Here is a 19,579-nt window from a genome sequence, read left to right on the forward strand (position 1 = left end):
AATAGAACAGTCAGTATTTTCATATCAGGGTTTTAACATTAAACATTTCGTAGTTGTAAATCGGAGCCACAAAATGAAGTGCAGCTGAATGGTGTTTCTGTGTTATGTGGTATTTGTGTTATCTGTATTCCATAGTCATCGATCAAAGAATTACTATAACTACATTGTACAGTTGAAGTGAAGATCTTATGATAGGATTTTGAAAATTTACCCATGGAGGTCTCAAAAAACGTTATCTCCATTTCCTAGCATACATAAAAATGAGAGCATTGCTAGGACAATAACTTTAAACTAATAAATTTAATGTCAGTACCCGATTAAGAGGAAAATATTTTCTTAATTCCTTTCGTTGGACAGCTCAAACAGCTTAGGTGTTTGTAGGCGCTAAACTTAATACTGGATTTTAAGTGCTGCATAAACTGACTCAATCATATTTGGTCATGTGTAATCTGGACACTTCTACAGGTCCATACTCAGATTAGACATAAAACATGTGTCTTGTTCTGCTAAATAATATGGCACATTAAGAAATGACTACATGTATAGCTTTCAAAATACAGTTAAATAAATGAAACAATACAAAGGGTTTAAAAAAAAGTGTTTAAGTTACCGATCGAAACCTTCATTAACTCAAATAAACCACTCGATGTCGCTGTTTCTCTATTTACCTCAGTGGTTTATGATCAGCAAAAGATTTAACTACCCTCTCGTATATTTTACTAAAATATTTTACATTTTCACGGTTTTAGTGGGTACAAAATACATGTAAATTGGCTTTGTTGCGAAACATGGGCCTTAAACTTGTAATCAGAATAACATGTGTCAACTGCCCCACCACAGTGAGCATCACTTACATTTAGTCAGGACCTCACATAACTTATACGTCATGTTCTATGAAGGACATTCTTAAAGGGCATTAGAAAGATTAAAACACTGTCAAATGATGTCAAATGAGGATGAGGAGGGAAATGTTCAAGCTCAATCAACACACAAATGTAAATTGGACAGACACTTTCCATGTATAATTAAAGTGGCACAAATGTCAGTGGCATCAGGGAGCGTTGGTGACATTCACTGATGTGGCAGTTGGGAAGTGGCGATGACGAAATTGTTGACTCTCCCATCAGAAAGTGGGTCACGGAATTATAAAAGATGTAGCTTCATAGTAGAGCTGCTGAATATTGCATCAGTTTGCCTTTCTGACACACATTCTTCACCACTAATGCAGGTTGCGTTTATGTACACGGCTTTGGGAAAACACGTACTCGCTCATCCCACATGGTCCTTCTATGTCAGCTCGTGCTGTCTGCAGTCAACCCAGAAAAACAACATAAACTAAAAGGTAGTGCCCTGTTCCATGGTATACTACAGACTGCATAACAATGAAATATTTCCATTACAAATGCACTGAAACATCAGTTTGAAATATCTTGTCTGAGATCTTTGAAGAAAAGTATACTGACATCATCCACAAGAGGGCAGTGTTGAAGCATAAAATTATAAATCTCTTCCTCCTGGCTGCTGGATTAATCTTTTTTTATTTGTATTTTTTACAATTGCAATTACTCACACAAATGAAAATGTGTGAATGAATAATAAAAGAGGAGTCTGGAGAAGAAACCAACCATAAAAAACAAAAATCCTGCCCAGTTTGAACAATCACATAATTATTCTGAAATGATCGACGTAGATTACTCAAGTTTGGTTCCTGTTCCATGCAATACAAAGCTGGGTGAAAAGGTTAAATCAATCCTGCTGCATCATACAGGAGTTTTTATTTTCCTTTTGAAATGTGAGTTGCCTCTTTGAAGCGTTTCTGTGGTGTTATTATACTGTGGCCTGATGAGTAATAATGTTGATGTCTCGTACAAGCTGTAATTACTGGATCTGGGGGGTGGGAGAGCAATGCCGAAATGGGGTAGATGTTTCAATGTGGTCGTTTCTTTGATGTTCCATGGGTAAGGGAGTGGGGGGTGAGGTTAAGTAAAGCAGCAGACGATTCCGAGGAGTGTCTGCGCCCTTTGTGGTGCAGAACGACAATAGCTCACAATAATGGACGAAAAAAAAAGGCAAATAAAACAAGTCTGGCTGCTGAGCGTTTGACACCAAGGATCGGCAGAAGCATAAATACATGCATAATCATGGGGTAATTACAGAATGTTTCTCTTTAAACACCCCGTCAGCCGATGAGCTTTTGTGTTGGCTTGTGTAGAGCCAAAGTGAGATGGATAATGGGCTTTGTTTGAGCTGAGTAAACCCAAACCGGCTGAAGTACACGGTGCTTGCGCGATAATGTTGTTTTGCTTCGCGCCATCTCTGGCAGACTCCTCATCCACCAGCTCTTCCTCCTCCGTGCTATCACTTCAACAGTGTCCTACATTTCCTCATAACGCACTGACTGGAGTCAAAGCGTCCTTGGCTGTGACTGGTGATGACTCAATTGATGGAGCCCGTCTCAGTGGGTGTGTTTGTTCATGCTACATATGGGGTACCAAAATGCGCATTCTGCTAGCAAAGTGAGGACAAATTTGGGAAATGAGGCCATTTTGATCGGTCGTCAAAACTCAGAGGCCTGTCTGAGGGTAACGTTATGGTTTTAAGGTACGGTTTAGACTTGGGTTCGGGGTCAGGATCAGGGTCAGGATCAGGGTCTGGGGCTTCCATCAATGCATTCTTAACAGATATCAGGGGAGACAGACTTTCACTCTGGGGCATTATTTACAGAAATGAGGCAAACCTCCTCGGACATGACGCCGAGGAGGTTTGCGGTGTAATAAATTAACACAAATGTGATTAACTGGTCACCCAGTCTGCTGTGTCTGCTCAGGCATCAAGTTCACTCACCTTTACTGAGCGTCAGCACGTGTGAAGGCCATCCGTGCATGTGACAGCGACACTGCGGGAGTGTTTCCGTGTTCCTGTAAAGGTGACTCTGAAGTGTTGGGAGCGGACATTACCGCAGGAAGAGGGGCGACTGGACAGGCGGCAGGATGTCCCACCACGTTAGCGTTGCGGTGGCACCCATTTCCTTCAGCTCTTCCCAGCAGCCCAGCCAGAGGTCATCTGAGGTCACCCAGCCTCCTCCTTCTGTCATTATTCTCCCATCACCTGCCACCCTTATAGACCCACAAAGCTTTTTTGACTGTTCTTTTTGTCAGATCTTTAACAAACCTGTAACTCTCCTCCAGTCTTTCTCCCTCTCTCACCCTCTCTGTCTGTCCTCCCCTCTCTCTCTCCCTTTCTCTCCCTCTTCCGCCCTCTCTCCTCCCCCCTCACCTCTTGGATTACACCAGAGAGAGGACTTGATGCCATTTGTGTCTCTGTTTTTACAAGTAATGACAGCCTGTGTTGAATCATGGGCGATCAAAGCAGGCCTGCCTTTGTGCTGCGCTCTTAAATCTATTGACATTTATTGTTATGCAACCAGGGTGTATTGCTATCGTTGTCATGTGGCCGACGGGCCCTCCGGTGAAAATGCAAACCACCTCAGGGTGCGCCATGGTAACGCAGTGCCACGCTGGCACTGGCTGGTTTTCTGAAGGATGCTGTTGTAGTCGCGCTCCTTTTATGCCATAAACTAAAAGGTGTCATTGATGTGTCTGCCTTCATTTTCTGACTGACTCCTTCCTCCCGCCTGAGGAACCTTTAGGAGGAACTTTTTATTTCCTCCGCTATCGATCACTGATCAATGATGTGAGAACACATCAGATCCAGCACCTGCTGCACACACCGCAGAGGAGAAACGCTGCTGTTCGTCCTCATGACATGATAAACCACGCTCAAAGAAATACGGAAATGGTTCAGAGGTGGTTCTGAACATCACTCAGGCACTTGAAGTCACCTCCTCTGTGACCTGGCTACACACAGGCGACTCAGACTGACCCCAGATCAGGAATCACACGCTCAACCGCTGAGCCATATTACATATTCCACATTGCCCGATCATCTCTTTTATGGTAAAATATCCAATTAAGCGCCATGATGGCTGTGGTTGGACCATTATCCGCCGCTGATGTCTGCTTATTATCCTCTGCTGATTTATTCCGCCGACCCATTACCTACTGTGACCTACATCCACTTGGGTCTCACCTATTAATCATTTAGCTGTTCAAAGCTGAGATCTGTCCGTGGAGGAATGCAGCATTAAGTCCCCCTCGGCACCGTATAGAGGGGCCCGGTGTCGTCACCGTGCAGCGGCGGATCAGAGGGAGCACAGACCACATGTGTCAACAGCTGCCACCTGCGGTGAATGCAAACGCCCTCCGTGTTTTCAATGTCAAAGTCCAGACTCATAAAATATCGCCGTCCTGTCAGACACAGCCAAGGCGAGCGAGTGGAAAGGAAGAGAGGAAGGCGCCATGTGACGGTGGAAGAGGAAAAGCCTTTGTGGAAGACGCTCTCATCACAGATCCAGATTTCCAAGTGGGGTCAAACTTCCGGTTCTGGCGACGCGGATGAATCCGGACTGGGCGCTCCCTTCAGGTCGACCAGCCCAGATCCCAGATGGGGATTAGAGGAATAATTTGAAATGTCAGGAGAACATCTGCTTCCACTTTGCCTGCCGCTGTAGCACTCGCTGTGCTGTGCAGCATCATTTCCTCTAAACTCTCATGATGCCAGAAAAAAAACAAAAACGTGCTTCCACATTGTGCTCGCCGCCGCTCATTTTAAACTGAGAGAGAGACAGATGGTCCACTGGAACAAACTGATTGCTTTCCTCCTGTGATTTATCCGCCATCCGTACTTAAAGTTCTGTCTTCATTGCCATCGCATGGGAAGAAGAACAGGAAATAAAAGCAGGTGTGCTGAGATGACTTTAAATGAAGCTTGTTCTACGTGTGTCTGAGAAAAAACACACACGCCTCCTAGATAACAATCGGCATCCAAAGACACACGTACGCGAGAACACAAAATTGAATATTTCGTGCCCAATGGGAAATGTCACCACTTCAAAGGTCGGCAAATTTCCTGTTCTCCTGTCACACCCGCTCCTGTCCCTGCTCCCCAGGGATCCTTCATTACAGCCTCAAGGTCAGAAGATCAGGAAATAAGACAAAGACAGTGGCTCTATAAACATTTCTGTTGGGCTGACGCCACAACCTTCAGCCAGATCGTAAAAGCCTGGCTGCCAACCTCTGTGAACGGCCTTTTTCTCTATTTCAGATCTGATGAAGAGCCGGACATCCAGAGGTGAGACAGATGAGGGAGGACAAAGATGCTCATGCACAAGCACTCAGACCTCTTAGACATCCCCCAACACACACACTTAGTCCCATCTGAGATTCCGTGGAGTGTGCTCTCTCCCTGTCACTCCTAGTTACAGACCTATCATGCAGAAATGTTGACTTATTCATGTCTTTCATGCAAACGGGGATGAGCGGAGGTAAGCGAAGCTGGGTGGGGCGTGGCACAGCACGGTGTGTGTGTGTGTGTGTGTGTGCATGGCCTGTCATGCAGTACCATGCTCATTGTAGCTTACTTACACGCTTTACATCCTTTTGCTTTTACATCTCTCTCTCTCTCTCTCTCTCTTTATCTCTAAGCCAGTTTCTAATAAAGCTGTGTGACTTCATCACATTGCATTCCTGTCATTTCCTATATGATTTTCCATGGTATAGCTTGGAATATCAGAATGCAGCAAGGCCGTGCAGTGTTCTGTCGCTGAGAAGGGCCTTATTGTCCGAATTTTATTGACTATTTCAAGAGAAATATCGGCCTGTGCCGCTGAAAATCCAATGAAATACAGATGAGTTGCTCCAAACACTATTTAAAGTCCCTTGCTTGAGCAGGTAAGTGCTAGAGTAGGTTAAAAAAAATCTCTCCTGGAAACTTCCTGGAGACCAATTAAAAATAGTGTGAAAGTGTCACTTACCAGTTGGATGGTGCTTAAAATGTAAATGCTGTTCACGTGTCAGTGGGTGATTCTCATTAACTTCACTGGTCTGTGTGTGTGTGTGTGTGTGTGTGTGTGCGCGCGCGTGCTCGCTTGCTCGCTCACGAGACACCTTGCAATAACTGCCAGACACCTACAATCATAACTCAAGGGGGACACAATCTATTTGTTCATTTCCTGACTTGTAGAGGGGGGAATGGATGTAAAAACGGACAGTGGATGTGTCAGACATGGATCTCCATGTGAATTATTAGACAGTTTTCTCTCAAGAGAGTGACCTATGAGATAAATAACACGCACGCACCAACCCCCGACACACACAAACGTACCTTGGGTCAGAATTCACCTACAGTGTCCAGTCATGCCATAATTCCCTATTGTTTTCTGGAGATTGCTTTGTCTTTTTCATTAGATCCTCTTCAATATTTGCTCGACCTCTGCTGGAAACAGTCCAGAGACTAATTGGTGACATTAAGGAGGGAGCATGTGGTCTAACACAAATGGGCAAATGTCGGATTTAATGGAAAGACTGGTATGAAACCGTGATGTGCATTTGCGAAAGCCTGTCATCTTTAGAGAATTTATACGACAGTTTCTCAACAATATCGGCAACAGGAAAAATGGGGCGCAATGCTGGGAGGTGTTTCCGCCATTGTTCAATATTCAGCTTTTGAGAATATATGGCTCCCGTTTGGAATACTAGTGCCACCTCTCATCAGGCTGATCTAATTAATTCGCTTTCATTCATTAAAACTTTGATGAATTTGCGGCGCCATGAATTCCCCACTGAAACTGCATCAAAAAGAACCCCAGACCAGCAGAACAGCAGAGCTTCAACGTGAACATCACATTGGAGACTGGGAAAAAGTTTGCAAACTAGTGATGATGAGGATGAGATTGTAGGAGCCGGATGAGGAGCTGGGAGAGAAAAATGGCTCCTCTGGTCCACAGGTGAGCAGCGGCCATGAGGCAGCAGCAGTGGTTTCAGACAGTCACCTTGACCTCGCAGCCCAATGTGCACGGATGTTCTCAATCACACAGCTGTTCCTTCATGTGTGTGTTTTTATCCTGTATTTTCGTACCCCGCACCTTCCCCTCCTGAAAACATAGTTCTGAGATGCTTCTTGTGGGTTCTGTTTTTACATTTTACAGGCTGTAATCCTGTGAAATGTGACGCCTGGAGGAAGAGTTTCTCCCCTCTGGTCTTGAGAACCTGAGCTACTAAATTACTGATGAAATACTGATGTCATCTCTGCCTCTCATAATAAATGTATTCTCTCTCTAAAAAAAAAGAAATACATTTAAAAAAAAAAAGCATAGTCAATTATCTTTGTTCTTTTGGTTGTAGCACTTTCACGCTTGTAGACGTGCGTTTTTATCTCAGCCTGACATCATACAAGCACTTAAGCACGGCCGCTGAGATTCAGGGAGAGCAACAGAAGTGTGTGTTGATCACAGGTGTTTCCATGTTGTGGCTGATTGCCATAATGGTCGGCCTGGATTTGAGGCGAGGCATCTCTGACCACACTCTCTTGTGCATGTTTGTGCATGTGCCGACTAAAGCACACGGGCTCAGCCTTCACCAGCGGTTTCAATGCTGGCGAGAAGGCAAGAAGCAATGGTTTTCTCTTTAGACGCTTCAAATTTGGGCGTTCTGGGAGGGGAGGGAAGCAAGTTGAAATGTCAGCGTCAGAGGGAATTACTGCTGCACAAGTGAGAAGGACTTCACTTCTGTCTCTGGATGCTGGATCCTACAGCTGCAAGGTTACGGTGTGTGACCGAGATGGTTTTAAAGAACACACACACACACACACACACACACACACACACTGGAGTCCCAGAGTGCATCTGGGAGAACTTTAGCAAAGATCAGCAGGATAAGCTCTGACACGAGCATATTCCCAGAGTTCAGACTAACTGGTGTGTATCCTGACATTATTGAGCTGGAATTAAAGCCTGCCTGCCTCCCACACTCAGCAACACTTTCACTTTAAAGAGGGGGGCAGAGAGAGGGGGAGAAGCAGACAGAGGGATGGGAAAGCCACAGAGGGGGGAGAAACAGAGAGAGGGAGACAGGCAGGCAGAGAGTGATAAGATAGCATGAAAGACATGACTTGAAAAAGAGCAACTTTATTTTCAGGAGCAAGATCACGTGATATACTATATACAGGTGTATAAGTACGTCAAGCATCAATAGTAAATTCCAGGGTGAAGACTGAATTTAAAGGAAAGGTGTGACCTGAGGTACTGTGGACATTAAGCATCATTCTTTTGTTTGACAGTAAATATCTGTGTCTGTGTGTGTGCGCGCGCGCGTTTAATTGTAGTATAAACTCAACACGAGTCAACAGAAAGACCCCGGTCAGATTTGAGTCTAAATGTAGCAGAACTCCAACTTTTATCTGATGCTCTCAGATGAGGCTCCAGATGCAAAGTCCCAACTCAAGCACGTGTTTGTTCGTGCGTGCGCGCTGCGTGCCACCATGAAAGCAGGGGAGACCACCGGGGGAGGGACACCGGGCAAAACAGACGACAGCCGTTCTGAAGCCGGGGGCATACCGATCCGCATCGATTGTGCACAAAAACAAGTCCCAAAGTGCAGAAATGCGGGCGGCGGTGAGGACGGGCGCCTTTAGCGCGTCTCCAAAATGATTGTTGACAGTCTGCATGACACAGAGCAGCCAGCGGGTCCGCAAAATAGAGCTTAATCTTATTTAAAATATCCAACTAACCTATGACAACATCTCCCCCTCTCTCTTTCTCTCTCTCTCACTCCCAGCGGACGGGCTTTTCTCTTTCTACGCCGCGCATTCTTATGAAATACCTGCGTAAAAATAGAAATACAGTTGTCCATAACTGGCACCAATTGACACAATACCTCTCGTACCAGACGTAGCTCCTCCCTGTGTGAAAGCGTCGGTGTATATGTGTGTGTGTGCGCGCGCGTGCATGCGTGCGTGGAGCGGGCGGGTGACAGCTGGTCTCGCTGCGCTGCGCTCCAGTCTGCTAAGAAGCTTCATCTCCAAATAGGATGACCGTGAGCTTTTGTGGAAAGGACTGAGATCCAGCTCCGTAGCCGGTCCTGGGACGCTCGTCTGCTTCAGTTTCACCGAGGGGAGTTTCGAAATCAAACCAGCCCGTTGTCTTCCCTCCGCAGAGTGGATTTCCGATGGATATTTTGCTGTGAAGAGGTGTGATTTCAGCGCGGCATGTAACAAAAAGAAGCGCAAGAGAAAAGTAGCGCTCGTATTGTTGTTGTGCCGAAGCGGGCGCCGTCTGAACTGCCGTGAGCGCCGTCTCATGGATTACTAAAGGGCAGAGTTGTAGAACCACTCCGAGACGCATCCATTCATGAGCTGAAGGTAAAGAATTCTTTGTTTATTTCAAACTTTAGATGAACGCGTATCAGTGCGTTTTCCAGACGGTAAATTCTCTTCTGTACAAACAGCAGACCGGGCGACAAGTGCACTGCTTCACTGTTACTTTTTTATTATTTATTTCCCTTCATCGATCATATATTTTATTTCTTATAGCTTTCTTAAAAATCCAAAAGTGAATTTAAAGCAGAGATAGTACTATTATTGGTGGTGTGTTTAACGCAGAAGACGCTTCTGTGGTTATCAACGCATCACTATTCCGTGCGTAATCCAGCCGAGGCTTTAGTTTAGTTATAAAAAAAGAAGCGGGGTGCGTTTTGGACACCAGTGTCATAACCCGATGGAAATCTGCCGGTATTATTCGCAGACGCGTGGACGGCTTTGAAATGCGCTGCTGCGGACTTGGAGGACTCCGATCTTCGCAGGTCCGCCGCCTTATTAGAGCCGCTTTCGGCTCTTCAAAACTACATCCGCCAAATTCCCATTTGTAGGCCAATGTTCAAACACAATCTACTGAGAGGGTTTGATTGTTTGATTCGTAGAAGAAACGTTTGCTGCTCATCACGACAGTGCGTCGTGGGATTTTCATTGGCCGCGATTATAAATTTGGAACAACAACAACAGTTCGCGTAAACTTAAGCGGCCTGATCTTATTTTTTCTGGGTTGTAGTGTTGTTGTTTTTTTTTATCGCTTTACATATATATTTTTTTTCTTTCTTTCTTTTTTCTCTGGGGAGTCAGGGGATTCTGTGTTTCGCGCACTGGCAGGGTGTGTTCGGAGATGTCAAGCTCCGCTACACCAGGAGGTGGAGTGGTCTCCGTTGTTCTGGTCCTCCAAAATCCAGCAAACGCGTCTGATTCAGACCAGGCGACTAAAGTGCTCCGAAATTCAACTGTGCATACGGTAAATAATGTGCACGAACACGCCGGGAGAGAAGACAGAGGCCTGAAAACCACATCCAACAGCCGCGCTGCCGACACCCACTCGGTGCCACTTCTCCTCTCCTTCGCTGCCTCCTCTCCCAGTATCAAAGGGAGCCACAGAGGCACCCGTCAGCTGATTGTAGCAGCACAACCTATGGAACTTTCAGAGCAAATGAAAACTGATTCATGCCACCCCGAAGAGAAAACTTGTGAATCGCGGGAAATATTTGACGCTACAGAGTGTTGCATCCTGTAGTAAGTTCAAGGCCAGGCATTTTGCATGTATCAATATGAACACTGAATATTTTACCACCGCTCCTCATACATTAGCCTCGGGCCACTTAAAATGTGCTGGAGGCCTTTTTCAATAAATCCCACCACTCGGTTGCTGCAAACACAGCAAACAAAAGTGCAAATCCCGCTATTAAGACGGAACACACTGACGTGCTGGGCTGCAGATAGATGAATTACAACATGATTACATTTGCATCCTCGGCGCTGCCTCTTTCTCACTGAGCAACGCGGCGGCGGGAGTCGCTCGCTTGAATTGGGAGCAATGTCCTGTGGACTGTTTGATCCCCTAACAATGGCAACGGGAATGGCATTGTGTGTGACGGATGGGGATCCGTCACACCACCGTGTCCGTGCGTGGGTGCGTGTAAGAGAGGCAGGGAAAGGCCTTAGCTGCTTAAGGACAGCTCCAGCTTGAGTACAGTTGTGTTGAATTATTGATAAATGGCTTTGCTAATGGTCTAATGAATTGACCCTCTATAGATGTGGTAAACGAGCCAGACCCTCCAGTTTTTGTTAATCATTGCTCCTCATTCACTCAGCGTCAGTCCTTCAGATTCACCTCTGAGCGCACGTCTGCATGTGTTACGATCACAAAAGCATGTTTTATGGATGTACGCCCTACATGTGTGGGCTGGCTGTGGCTTTCTCAAGCAATCAGGCTACCATTTCACCAAAACCCTCTCGTTCTGCATCTGGTTTATTGATGCTTACCCCATTTTCCGGACCCTGCGTCTCTTTTAGTTGCTTCTGCTTAATTACACACCCCGCACGCAAAAAGGGGAGCCTGCTGTGATAGCAGAACATTAAAAAAGGATAATTATAAGTCTGTGGATGTGCTGTTTGGGGAGGGGGGGATTGCGCATTTGATTTTACGGGGCAGCGGGATCCAAGAGGCTTTTGTGGCGTTGTCACGTTTGCGACCCGGTTCTTACTACACCGAGATGACTGCCTTTTCACCGGCCCTGTACCTGCTACAACCAATTTAACATCACTTCCACTGTAAAAAAAAATAAACGTCTGTTTCGCTCGGCCCTCTATAAATTGAATTTATTCGTCCGAGACTTCATCTGAGATAATAAACTCTGCTAACGCTAAGTGTTAATAAGTGATGTCACTCAGGAGAGCAGAGCTATGTTCCTCATCTCGGTGTGTCTGCTCTGTTGGGTTTCTAAAGGTCAGCTTTCTATTTGCTGACTGCCCCCTTCCTTTTCAGCCGTAGTGGAATATCTGGTCTATGGTGAAGACGATGAATGTGGCTCACGCTCGCTTAAACACCAAACAGACTCCACCTATAGGCAACGTGCGATGCAGCCTACTCGATGCACAGCATGGCTCATTTCAAATGTAATCTCCTTGTGATCCCTTGCATCACACTTACACACACACACATGCACAATATATTCACATTTTCATGCACAGTTCTCTCTGGTGGCTTTTACGCTCTTAATCTTCACCTCTCCAACACCCTATAAATGATTCTACAGTGCATCCACTGAATTAGCTCTCCATGTGTTAACGCTCCTCAAACCCGGCTGATTTGCATAATTGATTGAATCTGATGCCAATGCCAAAAAAGAGAAGAAAAAAAGCCAGAATCATGAACAGTGCCTGCACAAAAGGCTTATTTGGGCTGGGTACCAAAGGTTGGTGACACATTTGGCAAAGTCTTTGATGGTGTTTTGGGTCTTTGGTAGCAAACTTTGGCCAAAAGAATGACCATTGAAAAATAATAATTAAAAAGAAAACGCAGGGTAAATTCCATAATACCTTCATCACAGCTGGGTTTGCTCGCCTGTCATTATGAAATGGAATAGAAAGGCAAATGCATTTGCAGGGATAATCCAAGAGCAGCGCGGCTTTGTGTGATTGCCTGGGCGATGGATGAACGTCTGGCCTCTAAAGTCTCACGCTGCAGATCGGATGATAGAAACGCACGATGTCCCCATGACTGTCCTGCTGCGGCGCTTTTCCAGGTGAGAGTGGGCAGCTTCGAGATGCAGAGGCAGCCCGTTCGGTCACATTATTTTGGGATGTGCCCGTGAGGTTCAGGTCAGGAGGAGGAAGCCTCAGGGAAACTCTGCTCTCTTTTCATCTGCACTTTTAAGTCAGTCTCTAACGCACGAGAACGTGTCTGCGTGTTTTTTAAGATGCTTCCCGTCATCTGTGTGCATTATCCTACCACTAAACGTGCAGGGTGGCTGTTGGCCGTGATGGGGCCGGGGTGGGGGTGTTGATAGTGTGATTGTGCGGCTCTTGTGGAGTGCATCTGTCCCTCCTCCCCATGCCCCAGCGATTGGCAGTGCATCTCTCATCTATTAATCATAGAGAGCGCTTGCTCTCTCCCGCCGTTGCCATAGTTTCAGGACCTGAGACAGTGTTGGGGTGCGCGGTTGCCTCGAGAGAGGAGGAAAGGAAAGGAAAGGAGAACCGAGTAGTAAGGAAAGGAGGGAATTATATAAACAGTTTAGCAAAGGGAAGGTGGAAAAATTGAAGCGGAGCAGAGGAGGAATGGGGGGAAGTGATTGAAAGAGCAGCGGTAGGCTAACACACAGGTCCTCACACTATGGATTAGAGTGCTTCAGGAACCAAAATGGATTCCATTTTTATCCCAGCAGTGAACCGACCATCTCCTTTCTTTTCAGTCTCTCCTTGCCCCACACCCTCACAGGCACATATGTATAATCCCTCTTTGTACCCCATCTAAGAGTATTTTGGCAGCCGTATTGTCTCCGGAACAGCACGCTCACAAGTATCAGCAGCCTGTTACAGCATGCTGAACCGCCGTTATTTCACCTTGGTGCACAACATCTGCCTCTGTGCTCAGCCAGGAGATGAGTTAGGGACTCCTGTTTCATGCTCAGTTGGAGGTTTTGATGGTACAAATCATGCGGAATTCATGTGTTATTCAGCGAGGAATCACTATGGAAATTGACCACTGGAAATTTCCAAGGCAGGGAATACCCCTGGCTATGGAGCCCTGTCTGCCCATCACTGTTTACCTGCCGGCAACTCTGCCTTTTCCTGTTTCTTGTCATTCTTAATTATTTCTTTTTGGTTTGTGTCCCTCTGATAAATGCTGTTGTATTCAGAGAGAAGGTTTTTTTTGGTTTGTTATGCCTGTAGGCCTGGTGCCTACCACATGACCTCATAATCACATTTAGGTCTTCGATGGCTTACCGTGCACTAATGTGGTGGTGGTATTATCATTGTGTCTCATCACATCAGTCCCTGCATGCATCCACTGGGAGTTCTGGGAGAGCCAGCAACCAGCACAACTGTAATCATGGGATTGTGGGCACAAGCAACTGTTTTTCTTTTATTGAAGATGCAGCTACAATGTAGATGAAGTCATTCTTACAGACACAGATGACAAGTTTAAAAACACAAACATGCGCAGGACAATTTCTCTATGTAAATAAGTGAGAAGCGTGAAAGCCTGTCAGTGTTTGTGGGGCGTGCAGAGAGTTTAAATGGCCTGAAACCAAGGACACACCTAAGACCTGGCTGTTTATTTCTCCCAGCTTTGAATGGGGTCGTGTAGAATTGCCATTAAGGGACAGAAGGACAAAGGAGGAACTGAGAAGGTGCTGTTTATGGTTATGGTGGTGATCCTCTTTTTTCCCTTTGAAGTGTGGGGATTGAAGTTGACATCATAGACGGCACATTCTCAGGTGCAGCAGGTGGGGGATGAGGTAAAAGTGTGTGTGTGTGTGTGTGTGTGTGTGTGTGGTGTGTGTGTGTGTGTGTGTGTGTGTGTATTCACAAGAATCCGTAGAACCAGCCGTGCTTGACTGCGTGCACGTGCATCAGTCATCAAAGTAGAGGAAATCCAGTGTGAAAGCCGACCTTCACGCTGACTGTGGAACAGGCAGCTTTCTACCTCCGACACTCCCACTGACTCCCAAATTTTATTTTTTTATCCTTACTTCTGCGTACCCTTCAGATCGGAGTTCAACTTTCACAGGTTAGCTTACGATGCAAACATGCTAACAGGCGGTTGTTTTGCTCAAACAAGCGTGGACTAATACCCCAGACTGCGGGGACCTCCTAACGACCGCCGCTGGCTCATCTCGCTCTCCAACGATGATGATAAATTGCTTCTAATTGGCCCTTGGTGATCAGTTTTTTCCAGGTGACTGACAAACCAGGACAATCACTTGTTAATGTGATAAAGAAACCTTAAGACAAACATTGGACCAGTCAAAACTGCGTCTATGCGGCTACTAATTTCTAATATTTTACAGCACAAAATGATTCGAACTTTCCCATAAATACAAACTGCACGTGTTTCTCCAGGACTGAAACCTCATTATGAAACCAGCCATCTCCCGGTCACAGTGGCTTGCAGACAACAAGAGATTCCCCCGAGGGTCCTCCATTTCAGAATCCAATCAGGCAGAACTCAGAACAATATTACCACTGTGTGTGTGTACATTTATTACATAGCTAATGAACAAATTGCAGCCATGTGGCATGGTCTGGCGGTGGCGTGGCTGCACGCACGCACACACACACACACACACACACGCACACACACACACACACACACACACTCACACACCCTTCGTGCACTCCAATCACCAGCCATCGTTTTCCCCTTTTGCCTCTTTTCACCACAATACATACACACGCGCGCACACGCAGGCACAGCCACAAGGCCCCCAGTGTTCTCGGGCTGTCTGACCATCAGCTCATGCGGCGCGCTGGGCTGGGAGTACTTATCATCACCCCGCTGAGTGGAGGCCTCACAAAAGGCCTTCACACACTCACACACACGCACAGGCACACCCATTTAAGTGAGTGTATCCTGGTATTCTAATTAAATGTATGGCAAGCACGACATTCCAGACCAGGAGGTGAAGAAGGTTGAGGGAAATTTCTACGTTTTTACCATGTTACATACAAGGTTTGAAGAGGTTTATACAGACTTCGGTTCAGGCTGAGCTGTAACTTCTCCCACTGATGGCAGCGACCAAGTCTGTGAGACGGGCAGTGATGCAGAGGAGAAGATGGCCAGCTACATGGAATAAAAGCAGAAAGAAGGATTTTTAGAAAGGGAAGCAGGCAAGAAGGGTTAAAATAAATCCAAAAAAGACTTTTGGAAAGAAATAATTTTGCACCTCCCCCCCCATCCATGGCCCTTTTATGCGGACAAAGGGTGGTCTGTGTGTGGGCAGGTAATCAGGCGGCCAGGTTGATAGTCAGGAAGACGGACAAGCTGTGAGGCAGGAAGAGAGAGGCTGTGCCTCGCATAATAATATGTTCATTCATCCCCCACTCTGATAAGGTCCACAGCATGCTAGCTCCATTCATTCATCTCAATCTGGGGGGCTTTTTACACTTTGTTAAAAAAAAGCAAACAGTTTTTTCATTAAATACCATTTTCACCTTTGATTTGCATGTTTACTGAGTTATTTCCTTCTAAGTTTTCTGGGGAGGTGCAAGCTCGCGCGGCCTTGTGTGTGTGCATATTAGAGGGTCTTGTTTGTATACGGATGCAGTTTTGCATAAACAGAGACTGTTTAGGGTCTGTTTTGGTCTCCGAGGTTTGATTGGCCAGTGCACCAGCAGCATCCTGAAATACCGCGTCTTTTGATCTACTTCCACCCTCAGCTAATCTGGGACTGTCTCATCTGTCTCCCTGATATAGTCTCTTTATTTTCTCCTTGTCGGATCTGTGTTAGCTCATCTGAACACGGAAGAAATCCCCTATTTATTGGTTGTGGTATTAAAGAGCAATCCCACCCATGATTGTTTAATTGGGAGTGTGAGGGAGCAGCGGATCCTCTAAGAGTTTGCTGATTCAAAACTGGTCAAACCGCCATTTTGAGACACATTTCAGTTTTGACAAGGGATTTTAAAAATTCTGGGTTTAATTAAAGCCTCCAGCCATTCATTTCACCTGTTCAGCAGGGATATCAGAGAGAAAACTTCCTGTCCAGCCTCTCCCATGCTGTGTTTGTTAGAGTGCACAGGGTGAGGGAGATCTCGTAATACTAGCTAGGCAAGTAATTGTAGCCCGGTAACTAGATGGGAACACTAGATGGTGGGTGACGGTTATCTAGCCCCACTATCTGTTAATTATTTGATGTATCCGGATCTCCAAATAAGCATTCATCTCTGTGCAAAATTAACAAAACAACCGTAACTCTGGGACTAGTTTAGCTCTTTATCAGTGCGTATCAATGCACCGCTCCTCTACCTGGGCTCCATCTTACCGAACTTACAGGCTGTTACATCACTGCACCTGACAACAAACACATCAGACGGGGAGGAAAGGGTGGGCGCTTCTTTGGAGTATCGGCGCTGACCTAGATAGAATTAGGATTTTGTCGATCCTGCGGTGTCTCGCCGTTGTTTGTCTTCCTACCGCCGAACTGCATCCTTTCCCCTCTCGCCTGGTGGATTTGCATCTGGGCTTAGTCCTGTTCTGTTGAGTTCTCGCTGAATTCCCTCAAGCTGGCCGGTTCTTTGTTTCAGACTCTATCTAGAACAAACAGGTTTTCATGCCGCATGCTGATAAGATGGGACGTGGTGGTGTGTTCACACAGGCGCCTCTGCCACACTCACTCACGTCAGGCTGTAACAGGTGGAGGACTTAGCGTGAGTTTGCAAATGTCTTTGGGTGTGTGTGTGTGTGTGTGTGTGTGTGTGTGTGTGTGTGTGTGCACTTTGGTGTTCATAAAGTGTGGGTGACCGTTTGTTAAATGAACAGACGCGGATGAGACAGGCTGGTGAAAAAACCCGCGTTTGATGTCACTACAACGCCAGAGACTGAGGATGCAGAAGCAAATAATGGCCTCATTTGTCTGGGCTGCCTGCGAACGACGCTTTCCTGTCCTAAACCAATCACACTTGTGTTCCTCACATAGACATAAATACATGACCCCAATAACACAACATCCACAGCCAATAAAATGGTGACAGCCGAGTGATTACATGAAGGGGTTGACATACAGCATACCCAATAACAAGGTTTTTTATTGTGTGGGTGATCCAAAAGATCACGCACTCTCTTTATGAACTCTTCTTACTAATATCCAGTTATTCCCATAACCATTGACTTTTCGACATAACGAAACAGGAAAGCCAATAAGCGACTAAATGAGAAATCAAGAGCTGAGAATACTGTGATGGTTCAAAATGTAGCCGCTGCAGCGCAAATAATTGATTCCTGCTCTGTCCGTCCTAATTCACAGGTTTGAAACTGAAATATTTATTATTGCTGACTGTCCTTCACCAGCCAAACCACTGACTACATTTGCCAGTAATGCAGCGCAGATGCACCTCCAGCCCTGTCAAAGAGAGAAAACCATTACCCAGGAAGCTCTACTCGACGTGTTAATAGCATGATGATGTTGTGAAATGATGATCAGCACAGATGTGGGGTTTTCCATTTTTCACGCTAATAGAAGAGCCTGACTCTGTCGGCTACCTCGGGAGGACTCATTTCTTACCTACAGCACTTGCTTAACAAGGCCTGACTGCCTGTTTGAGTCTTCTCATTGCCTCTCCCACCCTGGAGGCAGGCAGATACTTATTTCTTTATCACGGGAATTTCCGCGCTTTAAACACTCGGCTAATTACTATAGTAAATAGCGCCTGAGCTGTGCGTGCGGCACGTCGTGAGTGGAAAGGGCGAGCACAGGGGAGAGGTATTTAATTAATTGTCAATTTGGCATCCTTTGTTACCGATTGGAGTGTCCCTTTCTGGACGCAGTGTTTTTTAACACGTTGATGTAGTTTGTAGTTTTTGTACTCGAGTGTGACGCGCAGTGCTCAAGATATTTGGAGAGCGCCTCTTGTGATTGCGCCCATTCACTTACCGTCATTAATTCTTTGTGCCACTGTATTGAGATTGAATAAAGATCGTGGTCGGAGGAGATATTGATTTTAGTGGATAGAGCATTAGCGGATTCTCAGGAGCTTTTAATAGCCATTAGCAAAAGTTATTCATTCCCTGGGATGCATTATGTTACACGTGAAGAGGGAAAAGGAGCAGATGGTCAGATACTGATCACCAGAGTCATTATTTATTTTCCTTCATGTCCTTTCTTCCCCCTTTCTCTTCCTCCCATTGGTTTCACTCAGACCAAACCAGACTTATTCAAGATGTGTTTGTATAGTGACATGGTATGGCGTGACCATCGGGGCTACGACAAATTAAATTATGGTTCCGCTGTCCCAACTACAGTCGGCCTGCCATATGTCCCTAATTAAAAGGGACATTTGTAATGTGGACCTGCGAGGTATTGGGGTGGGGGCTGGTGAAGAGGCTTTGGTTACCCTTTTAACTGATAGCTATCTCTCCAATGGGCAGACAGCACCTATTGCAGCAACAAGACAAACAGTGTTTCGTTACCTGGGGATGACAGAGCTCTTTTCACCTGCTGGGGGGGGGGGGGGGTTGTGGTGCAGTTGGGTGAATAAATATTTGCAGGTGATAACAAGCTTTGGACAAGCTTTAAGGATAGAGTGATGGCTGGCTATAAATGATTAATGATCCACACACATGTACACACAGTTATGGCACGCATCAGCGGCAGATAACAGACGCAGCGTCTTAATGCCGTGCACACATCCAGGGGTGCACGGCAGCCCATAATGACTCTGGGTGAAGTCATACTGTGCTGCATCCCTCTGGTATCAGCTATCGAGGTTTTGGGCCGGGTTCCGTGGATCAGATGTCAGTGGTCGACCACGTGCTCGGCGTCAGATGACGTTGCGGTCAGATTTAGATCTGATCCGTCCGACTCGGGTTTTCATTGTTTTAATGGCATCGGGTGATGCTGAGCTTCAGTCGTTGGTATTATTGAGTTTCATATTTACCTTTATAGATAAAAGTCACCTGGATTTATGTAACTGAGCGTGCTTTAATGCGACGCTGTGAAAGTGTGCATCGTCTCTTCCTACAAATCAGCTTGGAGCCCTCAGACAAGGTACAACACGAGCTCATTTTATAGGGCTGTACGGCACCAGCTGTCACTTTCAGTGTCTTCCTGTGGCGACGCATCGGAATTTGAACATCAAAGTTAGGCCGAACTTGGAGTCACGCTCCCTGACGACAAATGTTTCCTGTGCTACAGATTTT

General features: G+C 46.0%; 1 protein-coding gene across 4 annotated transcripts in view; it reads left to right on the forward strand.

Moving 5' to 3' along the window:
• The first annotated feature begins 8,781 nt into the window (after nt 1-8,781).
• Nucleotides 8,782-19,579, forward strand: part of sema6a (sema domain, transmembrane domain (TM), and cytoplasmic domain, (semaphorin) 6A) — a 79,060-nt gene continuing 68,262 nt past the window's right edge. For 2 of the 4 annotated variants that reach the window (XM_057032284.1, XM_057032285.1), the window contains exon 1: nt 8,784-9,255. The gene's annotated coding sequence lies outside the window, so the exon portion shown is untranslated. Of the gene's footprint in view, nt 9,256-19,579 lie in introns of all 4 variants that reach the window. The other 2 variants (XM_057032283.1, XM_057032286.1) reach the window with 2 other exon arrangements.

The sequence above is a fragment of the Takifugu flavidus genome, chromosome 5 (assembly GCF_003711565.1).
Source record: "Takifugu flavidus isolate HTHZ2018 chromosome 5, ASM371156v2, whole genome shotgun sequence".
Taxonomy (NCBI): domain Eukaryota; kingdom Metazoa; phylum Chordata; class Actinopteri; order Tetraodontiformes; family Tetraodontidae; genus Takifugu; species Takifugu flavidus.